The sequence below is a fragment of the Podarcis muralis genome, chromosome 12 (genome assembly GCF_964188315.1).
Source record: "Podarcis muralis chromosome 12, rPodMur119.hap1.1, whole genome shotgun sequence".
Classification (NCBI taxonomy): Eukaryota; Metazoa; Chordata; class Lepidosauria; order Squamata; family Lacertidae; genus Podarcis; species Podarcis muralis.
In genome coordinates this window covers 8,866,354-8,893,199 of record NC_135666.1, presented here as the reverse complement: position 1 = coordinate 8,893,199, position 26,846 = coordinate 8,866,354, and the positions used below count along the sequence as shown (strand labels likewise).

General features: G+C 46.4%; 1 protein-coding gene across 5 annotated transcripts in view; it reads right to left on the bottom strand.

The window, feature by feature from the left end:
• Positions 1-26,846, bottom strand: part of CRHR2 (corticotropin releasing hormone receptor 2) — a 212,100-nt gene that overhangs the window by 120,119 nt on the left and 65,135 nt on the right. The window lies entirely within an intron of this gene.

Below are 26,846 nucleotides of genomic sequence, written 5' to 3'. Positions count from 1 at the left end.
ACAAACAAACAAATAACAGAAAAATCAAACACCACACTATAAGATATAAGAAGAGCAATATAATTATCATCCTATATACTCCTGGTATTGAACACAATTATAAAATTTATAGAAAAGAAATTTAAAACTGACTTCCAATTAATCTCACTGTACAGCGGTACCTTGGGTTAAGTACTTAATTCGTTCTGGAGGTCCGTTCTTAACTGAAACTGTTCTTAACCTGAAGCACCACTTTAGCTAATGGGGCCTCCCGCTGCCGGCACGCAATTTCTGTTCTCATCCTGAAGCAAAGTTCTTAACCCAAGTACTATTTATGGGTTAGCGGAGTCTGTAACCTGAAGCGTCTGTAACCTGAAGCGCATGTAACCCGAGGTACCACTGTACTTTGTCTATCCATTACTTTATACCGCACTGTTACATATTTCTTATATACCGTATTTTTTGCCCTATAGGACACACTTTTCCCCCTCCAAAAATGAAGGGGAAATGTGTGTGCGTCCTATGGGGCGAATGCAGGCTTTCGCTGAAGCCTGGAGAGCAAGAGGGGTCGGTGCGCACCGACCCCTCTCGCTCTCCAGGCTTCAGGAGAGCCCCAGCGCCAGCCCCACAAGGTCGGGGGACAGAGGGAGGCGGAACGCCGCCATCCCGCTGTCTCCCGAAGTGGTTTGGAGGCTGACGGCGGGGAGACCCCACTGCCAGCCCCGCAAGCTCCGGGGACAGTGGGGAGGCGCAGCGCGTCTTCCCGCTGTCCCCGGACCTGATCTGAAGGCGGGCGGCGGGGAGAAGAGCGCTTCTCCCCACTGCTGGCCCCACAAGCGACTGGGGGGGGAATAATTCCCCCCTTTATTTCCCCCCAAAAAAACTTGATGCGTCCTATGGGCCGGTGCGTCCTGTGGGGCGAAAAATACGGTAATTTCTTTTCACCTCCCTACAAACTTATATTTATCCAATACAGGGATCAGTCTAATTCTGCCAAGATGTTTCCTTTTATTCCATAGTTTTCTAAATATTCTTTAAAGATTCTCCAATCCTGATAGACTTTTTGTTTTGGTTGGACTCTTACTCTCCCTGTTGCTTTCGCATGTCTCCTTTTACCAACGCTCAGAAGGTCATGTGTGCTGCTGGGCAGAGTAGTGGTGGGAGAAAGCCACTCGGGTGCCTGGGACAGCACGCCCAGGGGAAGGACGAGCCGCCCATAGGGGTGGGATGAGGGTGAGACGAGCCGCCCATAGGGGCGGGCACACCATGGGGCCTCCGGAGTCTGCCTATCTCCTCCCACTCAGCCGCCCTACAGCTGGGGGGGGTGGAGGCAGCGGACAGATCATATGGGCAACGTGGAGCCTGTGTGTGCCCAAGCCACTGCGTTTCTCACAGGAGAGACACATGGCTCGGGCACACTGCAGGCCCCATGGTGCTGCCTGGCATTTTGTCACCCCACCCCCTCAGTGGTGATACCCAGGGCAGATCTCACCTACCGCACCCCCCTTCCTCCACCCCTGGGGCAGAGGAACCAGGCAGAGGGCCTTCTAAGCAGTGGCACCCTCCCTGTGGAAAGCCTTCCCACCAGATGTCAAGGAAATAAAGAACTAACACAGCTTTTAGAAGGCATCTGAAGGCAGCCCTGTATCGGGAAGTTTTTAGTGTTTGACTTTTTCATGTTTTTCTATGAATGGGAAGCCACCCAGAGTGGCTGGGGCAAGGCAACCAGATGGGCGGGGTATAACAGCAGCAGCAGCAATTCTTGCGCATTATGGTGCTGGAGGAGACTCTTGAGAGTCCCATGGACTGCAGGGAGATCAAACCTATCCATTCTGAAGGAAATCAGCCCTGAGTGCTCACTGGAAGGACAGATCCTGAAGCTGAGGCTCCAATACTTTGGCCACCTCATGAGAAGAGAAGACTCCCTGGAAAAGACCCTGATGTTGGGAAAGATGGAGGGCACAAGGAGAAAGGGACGACAGAGGACGAGATGGTTGGACAGTGTTCTCGAAGCTACCAGCATGAGTTTGACCAAACTGCGGGAGGCAGTGGAAGACAGGAGTGCCTGGTGTGTTCTGGTCCATGGGGACAGGAAGAGTCAGACATGACTAAACGACTAAACAACAACAAATTTGCAGAATGGGTATAGTAATATGACAATAACCTTGCTGGCTCAAGCCAATGGCCCATCAAGTCGAAAGCAAACTGTAGTTGAGAGTCCTGCCATCCACAGAGGTCATGAATGAAGTGTTGACTTCACTGACACTGGGCGTTTTAATCCCGACCTGCCCCTGACTCCAGCTCCTGACGTTAGGACATCGGATTGTGCAGGTGTCTTGCTGGAGCATGGAGCCACTTCTCATGAGCTTCTCATGCTGAGGGCCTCTCTTCCTCCCAATCATCCATGCTCAAGGTGCAGATGTCAAGGAGATGGGTCAGAAACAGGGTCCCACTGCTTCTTCAATGCAGGGGTGTCCTACACATGTGTAAAGCAAGAATAGGACCTACGGTGCATCTTCTGGCCTAGCCTGAACCTGATAATCTGATAATGGACCTTCACTTACAAGTATCATTAATCTTCCGTCACTAGAATGTACTTTCCCTCCAAGCACGAAACCTGTTTGGTCATGATGTGTGCCAGGGAACTGACATCGGAACTAGAGGCGAAGAGAAGGCTCTCAGATGATGCTGGAGAAGGGCCCAGCAGGGAGAGAGGCAGCTCAGTAGAGGGGGAAGCAAATCAGCGCAACACCAGGGATAAAGGGGGGCAGATGGGGGAATCGGTGAGAGGGCTCCAGGACTCTTCACTGGACACCAGCGGGGAGAGCACAGGTCCTCCGCTACCCACGCCCTCCCTGCACAGAAGACTTCCGCACAGGGAGAGTAGGAGGAGACTGGGCGTCAAACAACTTTTATGTTGGAAGAGGTTTAAGAAACGCCCACTGACGGATTCTGCTAGCGACTGAGGCAGCCACAAAGAGAAGGGCTGTCCAGTCAGAAAGGTTTAACAAGGCAATTTAGCCTGGAGAGGCGGCAGCTTACGCACGAGCAACCCCATACGCATTACAATGTGTGAGTCTACATTTCCTGTGTAAATGTCCAAAAGTCTGATTCAGTTGGGAAATGCATGGGCATGATCCAGGCGAAGATGAACCTTTCACTTTATTGCTTCTCAGAATAATCTGAGCAGTTTTACAAGATTGCAGAGATATTGCCATTGCTGTGAGAGCTCATTTATTTTATTAATAAAAGGAATTAATAATGTAACGCAAAATTTCTAAGACGATTCTGCCAGAAGTCTGTCTAAGACTGGTGCCTTATCGTTTTTTTCATCCTCTTATAACAAGGAGATAAGTCCTGATGAAATTGTTTAAGATATTACTACCTTGGTTTGAAAGGAAGTGCAGGACCATCTGAAAATTAGGACTGCTTGGCGGGGAGGGACTTTGAAAGAGTGATCTGAAACTTACAGCATGTTATTCCTTGAAGGAGAACTACCTGAAAATGATATACAGATGGTATTTAACTCCGAGTAGGCTTTCTAAGATGTATAAGACTGAATCAGATAAGTGCTGGAGATGCAAAGAGGTTGAGGGCACATTCTTTCATATGTGGTGGATCTGCAAAAGGGTAAAAGTGTATTGGGAAATAATTCATAATGAATTGAAAAAAATGTTTAAAAGCACTTTCCCCCCAAAACCAGAGTCCTTTTTGTTGGGGATAATTCAGATGGAAACTCCCAGGTGTCAAAAAAGGTTATTAATATATGCTACTATTGCGGCCTGTGTTTCATTAGCCCCAAGATGGAAAATGAGCGAAGTCCAAACTAAAGAAGAATGGCAACATAAACTGATGGAATATGCGTCGCTTGAGGACCTAACATATAGAATAAGAGAACAAGAAGAACATACGTTTAAAGAAGATTGGAAAATGTTTATTGAATATATGGGGGAAAATTATGTACACTTGGAAACATTGGCAGCATTAAGATAAAACAGTGTAAATAAGTTTTGATGGATGCAATAATGGAATACTGAATGGTTTAATTTATGTAAAATGTGCAGGGATTTATGATATGCAAAATGAACCATTGAAAGAGAAGAAGGGAAGTTTTTGATATGTTAAAGGTATGGTAAATCGACCCCTAACCATTAGGTCCAGTCGTGACCAACTCTGGGGTTGCAGTGCTCATCTCGCTTTATTGGCCAAGGGAGCCGGCATACAGCTTCTGGGTCATGTGGCCAGCATGACTAAGCCACTGTTAAAGTAGATTCCTGTGTCAATTTCTTTCTGTTAAAGTAGATTCCTGTGTCAATTTCTGGGTGGCTTCTGTGTTGATATTCACATTTTGTCCCAGATTATTTAAACTTTCTGCCATTAAATCAATTTTAATATTTGCAGCATTTACTTTCACCAGCCTTTCATTCATCAAATCTGTTTTCTTATGAAGCTGTTCCAGCGAATCATTTATTTTCAATAATGCGACCACTAAGGCCTCTTCTGTTGACATTTCATCTGTTCTTTCCTTTCCGTTTGCCATAACACTTAAAAGATTCAAGGTCAGTCCCTGAGTCACACAGTTCTTATCTTGCAGCTGGAAACTCCCCTAGCCCAGCTCTTAAAAAGTAACCAATTTCAGAAACTTCCACTAGGGGGAAACAGTTTCTTTATCACCTTTAAGCACAATCCAAAGTTAGTTTCAGTTTTCAGTTACTTTATTACTCCTTTTTAGAAGCAGCCGGAGACAGTGGAAACAATATATCTCTCTTATTTCGCTAGCTGTCAAGGAACGTTCTAAGTGCTGTCAATGGACATTCCAAAACGTCAGTCCTACTAGCAGCCCGTTTCCAGGGTCAGAGCAGCAGTCCTTTACCTCTCTTTACTCTCTCCTGCAGGCATACTTAGTCCACAACTCCCCCCCCTTCTCCTGTCTCCAAGGGAGGTTTTATATTCTTTGCCAATGGAAATTTAATCTTTTACAAAGGGCTTTTCAGCTTAGAGACTCCTTGCCTCAGTCTATTTACAAATAGGGAAGGCGGACTTCCTGTTTTGAACCTCCCCGTTTTGATGCCAAATTAAACGTTTAAAATCCAATTCTCCCGTATCAGCTCTACTCACGGGTAATTACTTTAGAGTCCAAATTGTCCACAGGAAAAAGTCAGTGCTCTCCGGCAACAGCTATGCGGCTTCACTCTGTGGAAGAAGCAGACGATTCGAAGCACCGCGCCACTCACCCCATGTCGCTCCAGATCCCCAAAACCGGGTTTCCCCGTGAGTAGGGGAGGCGCAAAAGGTGCCCGCCGAATCCCACGTTCACAGGCTTCTCCTGCCTGTGATTTTAACAGGTCTCCGCTTTCGCCGTAGCGGCCAGACCCAAATTTCCACGGAGCAGATTCCTCCCGGTCAGAGGAAATCCGCCATTGCCCAGAGGCACCAACCCGGAAGTCCAAATTTATGGACTATTTGAAAAGTAATTTTGATGAACAGATTACGCTAGTAGGTTTGCAAGAAGTTTTGGAAGGTGAACTATTCGAAATATAGCAAAAAAGACAATATGGAGAATTATTAGTTAAAGATATTAAAGGCAATATGAACTTTAAAAATGCATAATAGGTGATAAACAATGGGAAATCATCAGAGGCATTGACGGAAGTCGAAAAATATTGTATAGGGTGAGAAGTTATGTTGTATGAATGTTGGAATTAATATGTTAAAAAATTAATAAAAATGTATAAAAAGAAAGAAAAAGAAAGAGTGTCTTCCCCTCCACTATCAGGTAAGGCCATGATCTGTGAGTCACAACAGAGGTCCTCTCCCCATCTACCTTCTCCCCATTCTGATGTTTTCTCTCTCATCCCCATCCTGGCATTATTATGTACGGTATATGGTAATCTTAGGGACGCTTGCTTTTAGCAAACACTTGTCTGTAGCATTTCTTTCCACATCTAGATTGCCGGGGTGCCGTCAATGTTCATAGAGGCAGGAGAGGATCTATTGTTTATTAATATCCTTCCTAACTTGTGCTAGCAAGTTCCTTTACTTAGCAGACTTTACATTCCCCTTCTAATATGCACAGCAGATAGCTGGTTGCAGGCTCGTGTAAGCCTCTCACTATCATACAATTCAGTATTGAATTGTATGTTCCTGGTAAAGGTAAAGGGACCCCTGCCCACTTGGTCCAGTCGTGACCGACTCTGGGGTTGCAGCACTCATCTCGCTTTATTGGCCGAGGGAGCTGGCGTTTATCCGCAGACAGCTTTCGGGTCATGTGGCCAGCAGGACTAAGCCGCTTCTGGCGAACCAGAGCAGCACAAAGAAATGCCGTTTACCTCCCCGCCGGAGCGGTACCTATTTATCTACTTGCACTTTGACGTGCTTTTGAACTGCTAGGTTGGCAGGAGCAGGGACCGAGCAATGGGAGCTCACCCCATTGCGGGGATCCGAACCGCCAATCTTCTGATCGGCAAGTCCTAGGCTCTGTGGTTTAACCCACAGCGCCACCCACGTCCCTATGTTCCTGGTAAGTTCCCTTTTATCCCTCTTAAAGGAATAAAGACACAACAATCTTATTTAAAGTCAGTAAAAGAAGTTTACTCACATTCAGTTCACAGTTGGATCCCTGAAGGCAGACTTAGTTACAGATGTGTACATGTGGATCTACCCCATATGGAGTTATAATCCCAGTGCTTCTGCTAGCTGAGGGCTAGCAGAGCATTCCTAGCTAAAAAGCTGGTCCAACGAGGAAGGAAGTGAATAAGAGAGGGTGTGTCAGCATGCCTTGTCCTTTTGTTACCTGGACAGGTAAGTTCACGCCCACCTCTAGTCCCATGCAAAAGGAAGGATGTTCCAGCTTAGGAGGAAACAGGAAGTTTCGATTGGCTGGACCAAACATCCCCTTGCATGTCCACTCTAGGAAAACAAGGAATGTTGTACTTGACTGCTCCCAGTGGATTACATCCCACAGCCACACAGTGCTTCAGGGGTTTCTGGTTTGCATTGTGTCACCTTGTATGGCTCTCACTTTGACTCTGCTATGCCTCAAACCCCTCAAAAGCCACCTCACTTCCGCTCAGGACTGGGGATTTGCTGGAAAGTGATGAGCAGCCCCATTCAACGCATTTTCTACAAGTTTGCTCTATAGAGTCGAGCAGCTCCTTGTTACACAACAACAGCATGTGTTCCTTCTGCTGCCAGCTGCCAGACATATTGATATCAAGGGAGCCTTCTATCAAAATATGAGCATCATCAGCATAAACTAAAGCGATAAAATCAAACTATTTAGAAAAATGTATTGCAGGCGCCGGAGAACATCATGTAATCTCCATCTGGTGGACATTATAAAAATGGTCACTTAGTAAAGGCATTTTAAAAGGAATTTCAATGACTAGAACAATTCAAAAGCCCATTTCAAACACTTAAAATACCCAAAGAACACAATCCTCTATATTATCTATTCCTCTTTAAGCAAGCCTATTAAAAAAAGACATTCTGATTTTGGTCAATGCGACCTACAGTTGTCAGCTTATAGTGTATTTTAACTTCTTAAAAAAATACCTTCCATTAAAAAAAAAAAAAAACAGTTACGCCATTTCCACAGTGGTGTGTAAGCTATCCTTGATTAGTATAGTGATTGCATTGCTTTTCTGGGCTGACGTGTATATGGAGAGCCAGTGTGGTGTAGTGGTTAAGAGCGGTAGTCTCATAATCTGGGAAACCGGGTTCCTGTCTCCGCTCCTCCACCTGCAGCTGCTGGGTGACCTTGGGCCAGTCACACTTCTCTGAAGTCTCTCAGCCTCACTCACCTCAAAGAGTGTTTGTTGTGGGGGAGGAAGGGAAAGGAGAATGTTAGCTGCTTTGAGACTCCTTAAAGGGAGTGAAAGGCGGGATATCAAATCCAAACTCCTCCTCTTCTTCTTATATGAGCAGTTGTTGCTTTTAAAAATGCCAGATTCCAACCAGTGACATATTTGCTTATTTGTTAGACTTTATCTGAATGGCACGCTCCCAGAGCCTGTGATTAATGCTTAATGTGCCATGCTTCATGACATCACTGCAGCTCGCTCCTGTGATGTCCCCAGGGACTACCCTTAGGTCACAGGCTTGAGCCATGAACTTTCAGGCTGCAGACCTGCTAAGTGCCTCTATTTTCCGGGGGCGGTGCCAGATTTACAGAAGCCATGTTGAGTTTGAGGGGTCAGTCTAGATGATGCCCTGAGTCCCCTTCCAATTCTTGGGATCTTGTATCTGCCAGGGGTACTTTGCCAAACTATTCCCTTTGTTTTAGCAACTGCTTTGGCTGACTGGTTAAGCATCACAATTAGCTCTATGCCATAGAAAAAACAGACCCTCCAAGTGTCCCTATTTTCCAAGGACGGTCCCGGTTTCTGATTTGAATCTGAAATGTCTGGATTTTCCTTAGGACATCCCTATTTTGGAGATATGTTGGAGGGTATGGAGTTATGTAACCGCCCCCCCCCCAACCAAGGAGATAAGTAACTATACAACCTTCAGAAGTCATCTGAAGGCAGCCCAGTACAGCGATACCTTGGTTCTCAAATGCCTTGGTACTCGTACAACTTGGAACACAAATGCTGCAAACCCGGAAGTGTGTGTTCTGGTTTACAAACTTTTTTCAGAAGCCGAATGTGCTCCGTTTTGAGTGTTATGTTTCTGTTTTGAGTGTCACATTTCTGTTACACTGAGGTCTGTCTGTTTTTGCTACTTATTTTGCAGTTTTGTGGCTTATTGTTTTGTTTTTGTGACTGTGCGGAACCCAGTTCAGCTACTGATTGATTGATTGATTGATTGATTGATTGTGTGATTACAGCACATTGTTTATTGCTTTCATTTTATGGATCACTGGTCTTGTTAGATAGTAAAATTCATGTTGTTTTTAAAAGTCAGGAACAGATGAATCCGTTTTGCATTCCTTTCTATGGGAAAGTGCGCCTTGGTTTTAGAATGCTTTGGTTTTGGAATGGACCTCCGGAACGGATTAAGTTTGAGAACCAAGGTACCACTGTATAGGGAAGTTGGAAGCCACCCAGAGCAGATGGGGCAAACTAGTCAGATGGGCAGGGTATTAATAATACTAATACTAATAATATTGAATTGTATGTCCCCATTTTCCTTGGTACAATGTTGGAGGGTTTGGGGTGCTCCTGATTGGAAACCCTACTGTCTAACCAGAGTGGTGCATGCTCTAGTTATCTCCCGCTTGGACTACTGCAATGTGCTCTACGTGGGGCTACCTTTGAAGGTGACCCGGAAACTACAACTAATCCAGAATGTGGCAGATAGACTGGTGACTGAGGGTGGCCGCCGAGACCACATAACACCGGTCTTGAAAGACCTACATTGGTTCCTAGTACGTTTCCAAGCACAATTCAAAGTGTTGGTGCTGACCTTTAAAGCCCTAAACAGCCTCGGTCCTGTATACCTGAAGGAGCGTCTCCACCCCCAACATTCTGCCCAGACACTGAGGTCCAGCACTGAGGGCCTTCTGGTGGTTCCCTTGCTGTGAGAAGCCAAGTTACAGGGAATCAGGCAGAGGGCCTTCTCAGTAGTGGCACCCGCCCTGTGGAATGCCCTCCCATCAGATGTCAAAGAGATAAACAACATGTTGTTGTTTAGTCAATTAGTCGTGTCCGACTCTTCGTGACCCCATGGACCAGAGCACACCAGGCATTCCTATCTTCCACTGCCTCCCGCAGTTTGGTCAAACTCATGCTGGTAGCTTCGAGAACACTGTCCCACCATCTCATCCTCTGTTGTCCCCTTCTCCTTGTGCCTTCAATCTTTCCCAACATCAGGATCTTTTCCTGGGAGTCTTCTCTTCTCATAAGGTGGCCAAAGTACTGGAGCCTCAGCTTCAGGATCTGTCCTTCCAGTGAGCACTCAGGGCTGATTTCCTTCAGAATGAATAGGTTTGATCTTCTTGCAGTCCATGGGACTCTCAAGAGTCTCCTCCAGCACCATAATTCAAAAGCATCAATTCTTCGGCGATCAGCCTTCTTTATGGTCCAGCTCTCACTTCCATACATCACTACTGGGAAAACCATAGCTTTAATTATACGGACCTTTGTATATTTTGTATAGAAGGCACCCCTGTTCAAGGAAGTTTTTAATGTGTGACATTTTAATGTATTTTTAATCTTTGTTGGAAGCTGCCCAGAGTGGCTGGGAAAACCAGCCATATAGGCCAGGTATAAATAAATTATTATTATTATTATTATTATTATTATTATTATTATTATTATATTATTATTATTATTATTATTATTATTATTATTATTATTATTATTATCATTACTACTACTACTACTACTGTCGCAACCACTGACAGAGGGAGGGACCTGTTCTCTTTCGCTCTGGTGTCAACCCCATAGCTTTCAATGCATTCAGAGGAAGGTCCTGTCTTAAAAATTCAGCAGAAGCCATTAGGAAATTAGAGCATGCAGGACTGAGAGATTACAGAAAGGCCCTCAGGGGCTGCGCTGAAGTCAAAAGGTGTGGAACACTCTCAGAACAGCCTTCAGGCAGGCCGCTTGTAAAACAGACAGGCTCGTTAATTATCCAAACATGTTCTGTAACTGCTTTATCTGAAAATGGCTTCAGGAAAATGCCTGCCCCCCATCGGTTCCTAGAAAAGTGCTTGGTTTTTCCATCAGCTAATTGTAACTTGCACCACCAAAGCGGGGCGGGGGGTGGGGAAGAATATCAAATGTTCTTTATCAAAGAACAACGATGAACCAAATTCTACTTACATTGGCATAAATGTGTTCCTAGAACGACACACGCCTCTCGCTTTGATGATGAGGGCTCCAGTTTCGGCTTTTCTGACCCATTTTCCTTTTTGTCTTTCCCCTCTTGCTCCCCACGTATAATAAAGGGGATACATTTCCCATCAAGGTGAAAAGCTAGCGGGAGAAGATATCATCCAATGGTGGTTGCCGGTTATATTTATAGCTAAATTCTCAGAGTGAGGCAACGTTTTGGGTGTCTCTGCAAACCTCTCTCTCTTTAATAACGTCTGGGAAAATGGGTTAGGGATTTTAAGAGTAGTTCAGTCAAATGGAGAGGGTAATGAACCAGGTTATGGAAGGCACCAATTGGCTTATACCTGGGATGTCAGCAACATACCTCAACCCTGCCAAAGCATAAATTTTAGTGAATTTTCTGGCTGTGGCAGGAGGATAAACATATATGTGCCACAATTTTTTTAAAAAAGATGGACAGGTAACCTGATGCACATGGGAGAGCAAAATCAAGCGCTGATCCGATGTTTAGCCTTAATAAACTACACCTCCCAGAATTCTTTGGGGGAAGTCAATGATGGTTTGAAGTGGTATCATAGTGCTTTAAATGTATGGTGTGTTGGTGGCTGATGCCACATTGTAAGGTAAAGGTAAAGGAACCCCTGACCATTAGGTCCAGTCGTGGCCGACTCTGGGGTTGCGGCGCTCATCTTGCTTTATTGGCCGAGGGAGCAGGCGTACAGCTTCCGGGTCATGTGGCCAGCATGACTAAGCCACTTCTGGCGAACCAGAGCAGCGCACGGAAACGCCGTTCACCTTCCTGCCGGAGCGGTACCTATTTATCTACTTGCACTTTGACATGCTTTCAAACTGCTAGGTTGGACCGAGCAACGGGAGCTCACCCCGTCGTGGGGATTCAAACCGCCAACCTTCTGATTGGCAAGTCCTAGGCTCTGTGGTTTAACCCACAGCGCCACCCGCATCCCTATACCACATTGTACCTGTTTGCAGATATCTCTTCCTCTCACACAGCCCAAACTTGTTTCTCACCTTTGAGCCAGAACCATGTGGTTCCGTTGAAAGGCTCCTCTAATAGGACACAGCAGAGCAATTTTGCAAGTTCCCATCCCATCTGCTTCCCCCACTTTCGATAGTTCTCTCTGCCCCCACCCCTCGCCACCGCCACTCCCCTGAGATGGTTTGCTTTGAGAGTTTATTAAATTACCAAGAGGCGTTTCAATGCCAGCTCCAATCTGTCGCGCTTGGAGCAGATTGTGTACATAACGCAAAATGCTAAAATAAGCACAGAAAACCGAAAAGTAAACAGAATCTTGACCTTGCGGGTGACGGAGGCAAATAGCAGATCGCAAAGCATGGGGGGGGGAAGGGGGGAGATGTTTGGAAAGGTTGCTCAGGCAGGAACGGGTGAGATCTGGCCGCTGCAACTTGTGACCCACGAAAGCCGGCTGGAATCCACTGGTCCTACAGTGGACATTTTGGACACAGTCAAATGTCATGCAAGGCTGAGCAGGTATATCATATTCAAGCCAAATTTCCATATTTTTCAGCCCGAGAGCTGCAATTTCTTCTGAGTAACCTGCCAAAGGTTAGGGGTGGACACATGACAGCGGTGAGCCGGGCCAGAGGCAAAAGTGGGTGAGCAATGAATGCAAATTTCAACTCTGTACAGTAATACAGTGGTACCTGGGGTTACAGACGCTTCAGGTTACAGACGCTTCAGGTTACAGACTCTGCTAACCCAGAAATAGTACCTCAGGTTAAGAACTTTGCTTCAGGATGGGAACAGAAATCGTGCTCCGGCGGCGTGGCAGCAGCAGGAGGCCCCATTAGCTGAAGTGGTGCTTCAGGTTAAGAACAGTTTCAGGCTAAGAACGGACCTCCGGAACGAATTAAGTTCTTAACCTGAGGTAAAGGTAAAAGGTAAAGGACCCCTGGATGGTTCAGTCCAGTCAAAGCTGACTATCAGGTTGCAGCGCTCACCTCGCTTTCAGGCTGAGGGAGCCAGCGTTTGTCCACAGACAGCTTTCCGGGTCATGTGGCCAGCATGACTAAATCGCTTCTGGTGTAATGGGACACCGTGACGGAAACCAGAGCGCACGGAAGCGCCGTTTACCTTCCCGCTGCAGTGGTACCTATTTATCTACTTGCACTGGTGTGCTTTGGAACTGCTAGGTTGGCAGGAGCTGGGACAGAGCAATGGCAGCTCAGCACCGTCACGGGGATTTGAATTGCCGACCTTCCAGTCAGCAAACCCAAGAGGCTCAGTGGTTTAGACCACAGCGACACCTGCGTCCCTAAAGTAGGGAAATGGCCCGTGTCATTTCCACTCACACAGCCCTCTCTGTCCTTCACCATGGCCAGGGCCTTGCAGAGCCAGGCAGAGGCCTGGGCAAGGTAGATAATGGGTGCCCCCTTTTGTGAACCACCACCAACCCTTTTATGGAAAAAGGCCTAGAAGAAAACCTGGTAAAAAAATAGTTACCAGTCCAAGAAACACTGGGGATCATTAGCATGCATTAAAAGTGAAACCTATCTAAAAATTCTTATTGAATTCCTTTAGATCAGAAAGCACGGCAGAGCCTGGATTCCTTTCTCACATTTTCTTGCTCGTTCAACTATATTACGCAAGTACTTTCCCACAGAGAGGTCATCAGATGCAGCTTGAATGGGGGAGAGTTTCAGAGCAGACAGAAGGAAGCTCTTCGTCATCCAGGACAGATCTAAACTGTGGCATTGGCTCCCACCAGATGTAGAGCCAGGCTCCGTTTAAGAGAGGTTTAGGCAAATTCATGGAGGACACAAGTGCCGAGGGCTGTTAGTCGCCAGGGCCATGTACCCATGCCTTGGAATACCAGTTGGTGGGGGAACAAGCTCAGGAGAGAGCTGTAGCCCTTCACATCCTGCTTGTGGGCTCCCCGTCTGGTTGGTTGCTGTGGGAACAGGACGTTCGGTGGGCCTTGGGCCTGCTCCAGGAGGGCTATTCTTGCCTTCTCAATGTTTCAAAGCATTGGAACATTTCCCTACACGTGAGACTGAAAACAGCTTACTGGAGACTGAGGTTGGCATGAAATATAGCCGGCCCCACTGTTAGGTAGAGCGAGGCAGTTGCCTCAGGCGGCAAAAGCAGGGGGTGGGGGTGGGGCAACAAAGTGAGGAAGGACAGAATAAGGTGCTTAGTAGGATGCTGTCCCATCGCCATGGTTGGAGTGAGAATGAAGTGTCAAGCTGGTCCGGTATGTATGCTCTATCATCTATCTATCTATCTCTCTATCTATCATCTATCATCTATCTAACTATCTATCATCTATCTATCTATCATCTATCTATCTATCTATCTATCTATCTATCTATCTATCTATCTATCATCTATCTATCTATCTATCATCTATCTATCTATCTATCTATCTATCATCTATCTATCTATCTATCTATCATCTATCTATCATCTATCTATCTATCTATCTATCTATCTATCTATCATCTATCATCTATCTATCATCTATCTATCTATCTATCTATCTATCTATCATCTATCTATCTATCTATCATCTATCTATCTATCTTTCATCTATATCTATCTATCTATCATCTATCTATCTATCTCTATCATCTATCTATCTATCTATCTATCTATCTATCTATCTATCTATCATCTATCTATCTATCATCTATCTATCTATCTATCTATCTATCTATCTATCATCTATCTATCATCTATCATCCATATCTATCTATCTATCATCTATCTATCTCTATCTATCTATCTATCTATCTATCTATCTATCTATCTATCTATCATCTATCTATCTATCTATCTATCTATCTATCTATCATCTATCTATCATCTATCTATCTATCTATCTATCTATCTATCTATCTATCTATCTATCTATCTATCATCTATCTATCATCTATCTATCTATCTATCTATCATCTATCTATCTATCATCTATCTATCTATCATCTATCTATCATCGAGAGCCAGTGTGATGTAGTGGTTAGAGTCTCAGACTAGCACCTGGGAGATCAGGGTTCAAACCCCTACCCAAACATGAAGCTCACTGCTCAGTGACCTTGGACCAGTTACTGCATCTTGTAGGGTGAGTAACACAGAAAGGGGAATGTTACTCTGCTAAATCACAGAACTCGCTAGCACAATTTGGAAAGGATATTATTAAACAACACACCCTTTCCTGCCTCCCTGAACATTCCCACACATCTCACTCCAGCCTACCTTATAGGGCTGTTGTGGGGACTGAATGAGGAAGGGTTGAATCATGTGACAACCTTGGGGGGAAAGGTGGCATATAAATGCTATAAACAAATAAATAACCACCACATTTATAGCCTGCCTTTCCTACAAGGAGATGAAGCTGGCTTACACAACAACCCAGTGAGGCAGGTTAGGCTTCAAGACAGGCCTAGGGCCAGTCAGTGAGCTTCATGGCTGAAAGAGAACCTCAGCCTCATTTCAACCTGAAGCGGTTGGCAAATGCCTTGTTTGCCTCAGGCAGCGAAATGTCTTGGGCCAGCCTTGGACTTTAAAACAAAACAAAAACCATCATTTCCCCTTTTTAAATAATATTTTTTATTAATTTTAATATATAAATTATAAAATGTACCACAAAACTTATCACTTATACAATCTTTTTAGACTTCCAACAGCACCTCTGGTGATCCACCGTTTTAACCACTTCTTATGCATTTCTTAACTTTATATTGCCTTTACATCTCTTTAACAAATCATCCTCCCCCTTGTCCATTTTTACCATACTTCTAATTATACTCCTCACAAAACTTATTGCAACCCTTCAAATGTCGTCTGTTCTTCACAATTACTTTTCAAATAGTCTGTAAATTTACTCCAGTCTTCCGTGAATTTCTGGTCTCGCCAGTTTCGAATCCTTCCTGTTAGTTTATCTAATTCTGCATAGTCAAACCATCATTTTCCTAATGAAGCGTGGCTGATTTCACTTCTGCATTCAACCCCATGCCAATGAGAACTTTGTGTTTGTAACCGCATGCAAGAGAGATCTCAGGGATACATTCCTCGCATGCATACCTGGGTTTTTGTCTCGACGTGCTAAAAAACAGGACAGAGGCTAGCAGATGCAAGCGCTGTACCTCCGTGCAGTGGGGGGAAGCTCAGCCTGGGAAGCGATCTGCTGCAGCTCCCATTCAGCAGAGACAGATGGCAAGAGCTGACCTTGTGGCTCTGCACCTACAGCTCCTGGGGAAAAACACCTAGCAACAACCATTCATGCTTTTGTCAGCTCAAGGCTAAGGTACTTGTCACACGCCGCCCTTGAAATCATCTCTCGTGCTTCCATTCACTGGGGGAGAACGTGGCAATCTGCTTCCTGGTGGGTTTATGCCAGTGGATGCGTGTTATAGGGGTTCCTTCAGCAGCTATGATGCCATATTGCTGTGGGTTGTGGGGTTTTTTAATAAAAAAATTGTTTACTACAGTGTGGTCAGCGCAACTCAGATTTTAACAGCTCGGTTGGTTAGAGCGTGGTGATGATGACACCATGTTTGCAGATTTGATCCCCGTATGGGGCAGCTGAATATTCAGGTTGGACAAGATGATCCTCAAAGTCCCTTACAACTCTGTGATTCTCTATGAAGTGTCAGGAGTCCAGGTCCTGGCTTGATGACACAGTAAAGGTAAAGGGACCCCTGACCATTAGGTCCAGTCGTGACCGACTCTGGGGTTGCGGCGCTCATCTCGTTTTATTGGCTGAGGGAGCCGGCGTACAGCTTCCGGGTCATGTGGCCAGCATGACTCAGCTGCTTCTGGCGAACCAGAGCAGCGCACGGAAACGCCGTTTACCTTCCCGCCAGAGTGGTACCTATTTATCTACTTGCACTTTGATGTGCTTTCGAACTGCTAGGTTGGCAGGAGCAGGGACCAAGCAACGGGAACTCACCCCGTTGTGGGGATTCAAACCGCCGAGCTTCTGATCGGCAAGTCCTAGGCTCTGTGGTTTAACCCACAGCACCACCTGCGTCCCAGATGACACAGTAAGCGTAGTTAATTAAAAAGGGTGATTTGTCAAAATAGCTTTGGATGGCTCCAACACAGCCTCCCGGCATCATCAATCACGATGACCCTTCTGAAGACCCCTTCCGGTTACAGAAGATATAACTTTCTCACTTTTGCCTCTTGCTTTATTTCCGGTCTAACAGCCCTCCCCTTAGCCGACTCTTAGGAGGGATTGGATCAGCTCCAACCTCTTCCCGTGCTGACAAACTGCTTCCTCCTTTGTTTGTGCCAGTTTGCACTTCTGGAGAGCGTTGGCTGGCTTCCGGCCCGCTCTCAGCCATTCCCTTATCAACAGGCATTCCAAGGGGCAGGGGAGTTGGCACTAGCCAATGCTCTTCTGGCATGGCAGTTAACCCTCTCTGTTCCTGGCTGCTTTCTTCAATTGTCTGCAAACCTTCACTGGGAGCTGGCTGTAAACCTTCCCTGAGAGCTGGCTGCAAACCTTCACTGGGAGCTGGCTCATTCATGACATGAAGTTTATGAGCGCAGGCAAGAGTCAGGGAGCAGATGTCTGTGGTTGGTACTACAGGCCTGTGTCACTGAACTGGGGGTGAGGATCAGCTTTGCCATTCCCAAGATCTTCTGATACAGCCCTTCTCTCAGTTCCCCTTTCACTCCCTCCCCAATATCTGAGGAATCACAGAATTGTAGAGTCGGAAGAAACCCAAAGGATCGTCTAGTGCAACCCCCTGCAATGCAGGAATCAGAGCTAAAGAACCCTAGACAGTTGGCCCTCTAACCTCTGTTTAGAAACCTCTGGTTTAGTCCACTACTTTCCAAGGGAGTCTGTTCCACCTACCAGCAGAAAGTTCAGTAGCTGAAACTGCCTTTCTTAACATTTGAATCTGTTGGTTCAGGTCCTACCCATGGAGCAGCAGGAAACCAGTTTGCTCCATCTTCCATGGGACAGCCTTTTAGACATGAAGGTATCATGGTACCTTCAGATGCCCCTCTTCTGGGCTAAGCACACCCACCTCCCTCAACTGTTTCTGTATTGGGCATTTGGCTAGGACATAGGGCAGCGTCTTCTTGGTGTCTGCAGCCAGAATTTGGAAGTCAGCTCTTCCTAGGACCTTCCCTAGTAGGCAGTTATGTATCTCCAAAGGAGAGTACGAGAGAGAGAGAGAGAGAGAGAGAGAGAGAGAGAGAGAGAGAGCTCACAATTTGTATAAAATTTGTGTGTGATCGTTTCTGGGAATGGTGTATCCTGGAATAGGGCAGAGCTGCCTGGCTGGCTGGAACTCTGAACAATTCTGAACACCAACACACTGCTATTTCTTATATAAACAACAACTACACTTCTACTAGTATTACTACTGCCCATAATAATTCCCAAACTGTTTCTTCTCATTATGATGCTCCATGTTTTTTTTTAAAAAAATACCTATGTTTCCTTGGCAAGCTCTGGGAATCTAGGCTAGGAGAAAGAGAGGGGAGGGAGGGAGACAGACAGGGAAGTTTTCAATGTTTCTCAAATATTACATTTACCTACCTGGCATATAATAAGCCAGGTTAAAAGGTTCATTTGGAACCACAAATTTCTCCGTAATTGCAGCACAGCCACATAATGGCTGTCCCATCACCTTCCTCCTGGCTCCTCAGTCACATATATCTGAAATTATTTCTGATGCGAGACAATTATATCTTTCAGTACACCGGGGTGGGTTTTTCTTTCACCTCCCTCCTCGTTTGTTCCACTCGTTAACAGAGAGGGAGACTATATAAAATCACAGCTCCCGTTTTCCTTTATGAATCACCATTTACTTAAGAGCGCAGAACCCCACGCTGCATGCTTAAGGATGTCGTACGGTAAAGAATAATTGAGAGAATCACCCAAAAGCAATTTGTCTCCATCTCTTGCAGTTAAGAGTTCAGCCAAAGCGATGTGTCAAGATCTGAAAGTTCAGTGAGGGAGAACATTTAAGAACAGAAGGAGAGCCTGGCCGCTGGATGAGAACAATGGGCTCTCTAATCCTCCATGCCCATTCTCACAGGGGTCAGCCATATGCCTCTATTGGGAAACCCGCAAGCAGAATTCGAACACAGGAGCCACTCTCCCCTCTTGTGGTTTCCGGCATTGTGGAGGCAGAAAAGAGGCTGGCAGCCATTGCTCTTCTGCACAGAACTGGGGTGGCCAACAATTAAGGTAAGAGCTGACTGCACCCAGCTAAATTTCATCAATTAAGCCCACTGAACATTTTCCTGCTTTGCGCTATATGGAATGGGGTAATAAGGTAAAAAAGTAAAGGTACCCCTGCCCTTACGGGCCAGTCTTGACAGACTCTAGGGTTGTGCGCTCATCTCACTCTAGAGGCCGGGAGCCAGCGCTGTCCGCAGACACTTCCGGGTCACGTGGCCAGCATGACAAGCTGCATCTGGCGAGCCAGCGCAGCACACGGAACGCCGTTTACCTTCCCGCTGGTAAGCGGTCCCTATTTATCTACTTGCACCTGAGGGTGCTTTCGAACTGCTAGGTGGGCAGGAGCTGGGACCGAACGACGGGAGCGCACCCCGCCGCAGGGATTCGAACCGCCAACCTTTCGATCGGCAAGTCCTAGGCGCTGAGGCTTTAACCCACAGCACCACCCGCATCCCGGAATGGGGTAATAACCTACATTATTATTAGGATTATTAATTTATTTTATTTGTATACTTCCATCGTAGATCTCAGGATGGTTCGCAGCACAAACGGCAGTTCGCAACGTAATTCACAACATTGGAAAGTCTATACGTCGTACCCTACAGAGAGTTATTACAGTTGTACCTCGGGTTACAGATGCTTCAGGTTACAGACGCTTCAGGTTACAGACTTCGCTAACCCAGAAATAGTACCTTGTGTTAAGAACTTTGCTTCAGGATGAGAACAGAAATTGTGTGGCGGTGGCGCGGCGGCAGTGGGAGGCTCCATTAGCTAAAATGGTACCTCAGGTTAAGAACAGTTTCAGGTTAAGAATGGACCTCCGGTACAAATTAAGTTCTTAACCCGAGGTACCACTGTACTATGCAGAATTGAATTTTCTTCTGACCATGTACAAGAGACAACTTCAGAATTGGCTCTTCTGGGTAGAATCCAGAAGGGCTTTGCATTTAATTAGGAATCATAGCTTCTCGCCACGGTTCCCATTTCTGAAAACAGAGCATCACAGAGCATGCTACTTGACCATACCTGTGCCTGGTCCATTAAGAAATGGAGCTCACTTTCCATGCAATGCCCAAAGCAGTTTTGGGTGGCCACTGCAATAGTGTCCTATGTGATGACAGGCTCTGCCATAGCTCAGGTGTAAGACGTAATACGCTACTCACTGATCTGCCCTTTATATTGGAATCCAAGAGATCGATGGCTGATACCTTTGCTGACTCTAGGAAGCAGGCTTAGTATAGCAGAAATTGTTCATTTGTGTGTGTGTGTGTGTGTGTGTGAGAGAGAGAGAGAGAGAGAGAGAGAGAGAGAGAGAGAGAGAGAGAGAGCAGGGCCGGATTTAGGATTGATGAGGCCCTAAGCTACTGAAGGCAATGGGGCCCTTTATATGTCCAGCTGTCCTTTGTCAACAACAAATTGTCACTTTTTTTGTGTTGAATACAGTGGCGCCCCGCAAGACGAATGCCTCGCAAGACGAAAAACTCGCTAGACGAAAGGGTTTTCCATTTTTTGAGTCGTTCCGCAAGACAAATTTCCCTATGGGCTTGCTTCGCAAGACGAAACGTCTTGCGAGTTATTGCGAGTTTGTTTCCTTTTTCTTAAAGCCGCTAAGCCGTTAATAGCCGCTAAGCCGCTAATAGCCGTGCTTCGCAAGACGAAAAAACCGCAAGACGAAGAGACTCGCGGAACGGATTAATTTCGTCTTGCAAGGCACCACTGTATATGCTATGCGGTAATTTATGGACCTAATAGGTATCTAAAGCCATTTGCAAGTAACAAAATATGTATTTTATTGAAGTAATTGTTGAACTTATCTTATATTTTGGAAATGTACATCCAATTTTTTTTCCTTTCAATATTTTGAGGGCCCCCAAGAGAGTGGGGCCCTAAGCTATAGCTTGTTTAGCTTATACGTAAATCTGGCACTCTGTGTGTGAGAGAGGGAGAAAGAGAAAGAGAAAGAGAAAGACGCTAAGAATTTTGTGATAAATAGAGAGGCACATTATTCTCTGGCTGCAAGAAAGATTAGAAAGCGGCAAGAATGTTGCTTGCCCCAAAATGGAAAGAAGCAGAAGCCCTGGCAAAGGAAGAATGGATACAAAAACTTATGGAATACGCAGGAATGGCAAAACCTACTGGAAGAATAAGAAATCAAGATAAACTTTTTATAAAAGAATGGAAATGGTTTATTGAATATTTACAGATAAATTGCCAACAGATGAGGACATTGGCAGGATTATTGTAATAACCTGCAGTTTCATAAGAATATATATATATTTAAAGTACCGTATTTTTCGCTCTATAACACGCACCTGACCATAACACGCACGTAGTTTTTAGAGGAGGAAAGCAAGAAAAAAATATTCTAAACAAAACAGTGGATGTATGATTTTTGTGGTTCATGCTGTGGCCACAAACGTGATCTGACGGTGAGTTTGGGGTAGCCCAATGCAAAAATCCTGTGGATCCATGTGGATCCATGCTTTGTAACCACGTTTTTGCGCCATTGCAGCCCCATGAAACAGTGGGTGCGTGATTTTTTTGGTGCAGGCTGTAGCCATGGACATTTTATGTGATCTGATGGTGAACCTGGGGTGACCCAGTGCAAAAATCCTGAGGATCCATGTGGATCCGTGCTTTGTAACCACGTTTTAAGTAGGGAGGGAAGGAAAAGCATTCAAGGGACAAGGAGCATGCGTGGGGTGTGTAGAGAAGGATGTGGCTAATGATGCAGGCAAGCGGTTAAAGGGGAGAAGGAACACGCGTGGGGTGTGTAGAGAAGGATGTGGCTAATGATGCAGGAGAGGGATTTAAGGGGAGAAGGAACACGCATGGGGTGTGTAGAGAAGGATGTGGCTAATGATGCAGGCGAGCGGTTAAAGGGGAGAAGGAACACGCGTGGGGTGGGTGGAGAAGGATGTGGCTAATGATGCAGGAGAGGGATTTAAGGGGAGAAGGAACACGCGTGGGGTGTGTAGAGAAGGATGCGGCTAATGATGCAGGCGAGCGGTTAAAGGGGAGAAGGAACACGCGTGGGGTGGGTGGAGAAGGATGTGGCTAATGATGCAGGAGAGGGATTTAAGGGGAGAAGGAACACGCATGGGGTGTGTAGAGAAGGATGTGGCTAATGATGCAGGAGAGGGATTTAAGGGGAGAAGGAACACGCGTGGGGTGTGTAGAGAAGGATGTGGCTAATGATGCAGGCGAGCGGTTAAAGGGGAGAAGGAACACGCGTGGGGTGGGTGGAGAAGGATGTGGCTAATGATGCAGGAGAGGGATTTAAGGGGAGAAGGAACACGCATGGGGTGTGTAGAGAAGGATGTGGCTAATGATGCAGGAGAGGGATTTAAGGGGAGAAGGAACACGCGTGGGGTGTGTAGAGAAGGATGTGGCTAATGATGCAGGCGAGCGGTTAAAGGGGAGAAGGAACACGCGTGGGGTGGGTGGAGAAGGATGTGGCTAATGATGCAGGAGAGGGATTTAAGGGGAGAAGGAACACTCGTGGGGTGTTAGAGAAGGATGTGGCTAATGATGCAGGAGAGGGATTTAAGGGGAGAAGGAACACGCGTGGGGTGTGTGGAAAAGGATGTGGCTAATGATGCAGGAGAGGGATTTAAGGGGAGAAGGAGCTCGAGTGGGGTGTGTGGAAAAGGAGCTTTTCGGCGAGCTGAGAGGGGAGGGGGGAGGGAAAGAGCACTGTTGCTTTAAAGGAGCCAACCAGACAGCAGCCACTTACAGCAGTGTAAGCAGCTCCTTTCCTCTCCCACTTTGCTCCTTCTCTCCCTCTTTGCTGCTGTTTTACGCAGCTAATGGCGAATCCCCTGCAACCCAAGTCCTGCTCAGCGGATCAGCTGAGACGCTGGGAGAATCGTAATTTCCCTCTCTCCCTCATCCCGTGCCCTCCTGTCCCCAGCAGCCTTTTTAAAAACTTTTTTACTGGTTTTCACTGCGCTCGTGGCTCAGAGCCCTCCTGTGCCCTGCCGTCCCTCTGCAGCCTCATTGCTCCGTTTAGAGAGCGTTGCTAGCTGAGGCTGCAGCAGCTGTTGCTGGCTACGCGGTGCTTTTCCGGCTCCCTATGGCTCCCGTCTGTCCCTCCTCGCGTGTAAGCGGCTGCTGCCCGCTTTGCTGCCATGGCTCTCCTTCCCTCCCTCCCTCCTCGGCTCCTCCCCCTCCTCCTGGCTGTAAAGCAAGCAAAGCTTGCTTTGCTTGACTGACGGCAGCCATGGATCCAGTCGAGTGCATTCGCTCCTTAACACGCACAGGCATTTTCCCTTACTTTCTAGGAGCAAAAAAGTGCGTGTTTTGGAGCGAAAATTACGGTAGATGAATAAATGAGCAAATTAAGTTCATTTGGATATGCCAAAGACATTAAAAATAAATTTAAGGAACTGCAGAAAGAGGGGGGAGGATGTCAAGTTTTGAAATGTTAAAATGATTGTAAAATCAGTGAAATGTATAAACCTGAAAAGCGCGCGTGTGTGTATGAAAGATCAGAAAGCGAGAGCTAGATGGTATTGCAATAAGTTGTGCAGGAGATTCGGAGCTTCAACGTGAGTTAAGCTAGGTATGAGCTAGCAGGTAATATTTATGAATTCTGACTCTTTCTTCACATCGTTGGTGCCTTGTTTTATGTAATTACTGTATGGTATGATCTGCAGCCTGGCAAATTGCAGTGGCTGGAATGGCTATGGCCTTTGGTGGATGCAATAAACTCTTTGGTTTGGTAGTAGCTACTGAAAGCCCTCTCCTCCTCTTATTAATTTGTCCGGTCCTCTTTTAAAACCGCCCAAGTTGGTGTCCATAATTGCCTCCTTGAGGAGTGAGCCTTAGATCACGTTTGTAATGGATGAGTCAAGGAGGAGGCGTATCAACAGCAATCACCGGTGGCAGCTAAGTGCAAGCAACATGTTCAGAGGTGTGTGCTACTGAATACCAGACAATGAACATGACAAAACAGGGGGGAACTGCTACTGTAAGCTTCCTGAAGACATCTGTCCTAAACTATTCCTGAAAACTATTCCTGAATTGATGCTTTTGAATTATGGTGCTGGAGGAGACTCTTGAGAGTCCCATGGACTGCAAGAAGATGAAACCTATCCATTCTTAAGGAAATCAGTCCTGAGTGCTCACTGGAAGGACAGATCCTGAAGCTGAGGCTCCACTACTTTGGCCACCTCATGAGAAGAGAAGACTCCCAGGGATGCTACACTTCAGGTTTTGGACAACTTTGGCCCTCCAGGTTTTGCTGAACTACAACTCCCACAACCCCTGGCTGTTGGTTATGCTTGCTGGGACTGATGGGAACTGTAGTTCAGCCACATCGGGAAGGTCAAAGGGTGCCTCACACCTTCCATAGTTGCATCTTCCACTGCAGAACCTGTGATGAGCAGGTGGGGTTAGAGTGGTTGACCTCCGAGGTCCCTTCCAGTTCCAGCACTTGAAAGGTAAGTAAAGGACCCCTGGACGGTTAAGTCCAGTCAAAGGCGACTATGGGGTTGCAGTGCTCGCTTTTAGGCCGAGGGAGCTGGCGTTTCTGCATAGACAGCTTTCCGGGTCATGTGGCCAGCATGACTAAACTGCTTCTAGCGCAACGGGACACCGTGATGGAAACCAGAGCAAACGGAAACACCGTTTACCTTCCTGCTACCTATTTATCTACTTGCACTGGTGTGCTTTCAAACTGCTAGGTTGGCAGGAGCAGGGACTGAGCAACGGGAGCTCACCCTGTCACGGGGATTCAAACCGCCAACCTTCTGATCAGCAACTCCAAGAGGCTCAGTGGTTTAGACCACAGCACCACCCGCGTCCCTTCCATGACTCCAGGCAACATTCTGCAATCAGGTCATCTTTTCGAAGTGGTCAATACAGTGAGATAAACTTGTCCTGTAATACGTGTCCAGGTGTCTGGCACATTGGTTCAGAGGTCTGGGTTCCTGCTGTCTACTCACAACGCATATAAGCATCTCTTGGGGAAATCACAGGTTTGGCACAGGTAGCTCCTACTTCACATGAGATAACCACAGATTCCCCGCACTTGCCAATGCTAGCAGCTCTTAATTTGAGCCACACCTGAGCCAAGCCCCATCGTTTGTTGCCAGATCTGGGTCTTACTCCTCACACTGCAAAGTAATCCAGACCAGGAGGTGGTCCAGAATTAGCAGGAAAGACTTTTTGGTCTCTGGACAGGGCTAGGATGCCTGGACACGTTTTGATTCAGTTAAGTACTGATTGGGTTCTAGGGTGCTCAGGTAAAAGCATGGGAAATTGCCTGATGATCCTGTCCCTCAGATATTTTGCAAAGCAATCAGTGGGTTGAACATAATGATTAAAGATCTTACAGATTTCCACTCAAAGATGATTTTGGGTCCTGGTAAACAACACTTTTGGAGGGACGCGGGTGGCGCTGTGGGTAAAAGCCTCAGCGCCTAGGGCTTGCCGATCGAAAGGTCGGCGGTTCGAATCCCCGCGGCGGGGTGTGCTCCCGTTGCTCGGTCCCAGCGCCTGCCAACCTAGCAGTTCGAAAGCACCCCCGGGTGCAAGTAGATAAATAGGGACCGCTTACTAGCAGGAAGGTAAACAGCGTTTTCGTGTGCGGCTCTGGCTCGCCAGAGCAGCGATGTCACGCTGGCCACATGACCCGGAAGTGTCTCCGGACAGCGCTGGCCCCCGGCCTCTAGAGTGAGATGGGCGCACAACCCTAGAGTCGGACACGACTGGCCCATACGGGCAGGGGTACCTTTACCTTTACCTTTTACTAAACAACACTTTCCCCTCTGAAACCCAAACCCTGCCCAATTTCTTGCCCAGTTTCACCACTAGATCAAGATACATCTCCAAATGCTGACATTGAGAAGTGGCTATTGCTGGTCCTGGAAGAATTCTGTCAAATCCAAAAACCTATTTCCCTGCCATTCAAGCACAACCACACAATCAAATACAGTCACATTCAGGCGACTGTATCAACAGCCTGCGTCAAAATTTTCACATTTGACTGTGATGATGAACACTCGCATGATATATACTCTTATATAAAGTGCTTGGGGCCGATTGTCGCTGGTTGACCGACTTCTAGGAGCTGAAATCTGGGTTATGCGATTTCCAGGCAGATCTGGAGCACCGAACGGTCAAAACTCGGGAGCAGAGAGGGCTCTACTCTTGCCCAGAGCAAGCAGAGCCGCATGCATATTGAACCGCATCGTTCCCCATCTGCACGCTTGATTTGCTTCGGATCGGGGAAGGCGTTTTATCCCCAGTAGCAACCCGGAATTCGCATCTACTTGCAGACGCCAAGACATTTGCCCAACTTGACCACTAGATCAAGATACACCTGGCGAAAGGGAGTGTGCGAAACACACTCGAATATTCCCAGGTGACTACAGCCGACCTTAGATACTTCCTAAAATAGATATAATGCACACACCCCGAGAAAGAAAGGATTCCACGTGACAACACACCCAGCGGCTCGTCTTACTTCTTAATTATTTTACTGCGCCGTTTGAAAGCACCCAGCTTCCGCTTCTCCCCACGGGGAAAAACTGAAATAAGTCAATGAACTCTTAGCAAGCCAAACTTAACATGGGAACGCAATTTTGCATCTGTCCTCTTCTGGAACGAAACTCCTCATTTTCCAGGAAAACACTAAAGGAAACACGCCTGAGACGTTCATTTCGCCTTGTTTTAAAACTTGTCTTCAGTACTGCTCTTAAAACTATTTTACCTGTTATTGTGGTTTGCCTACCTTGAGACACGCGTAACATGCAAGAGATAAACGAGCCAGTAATATTGATTATAATATCTATCTATCTATCTATCTATCTATCTATCTATCTATCTATCTATCTATCATCTATCCATCTTGCATTCTGCCACTGAGCTTCCACCAGAACCCATCCCCACCTTCACC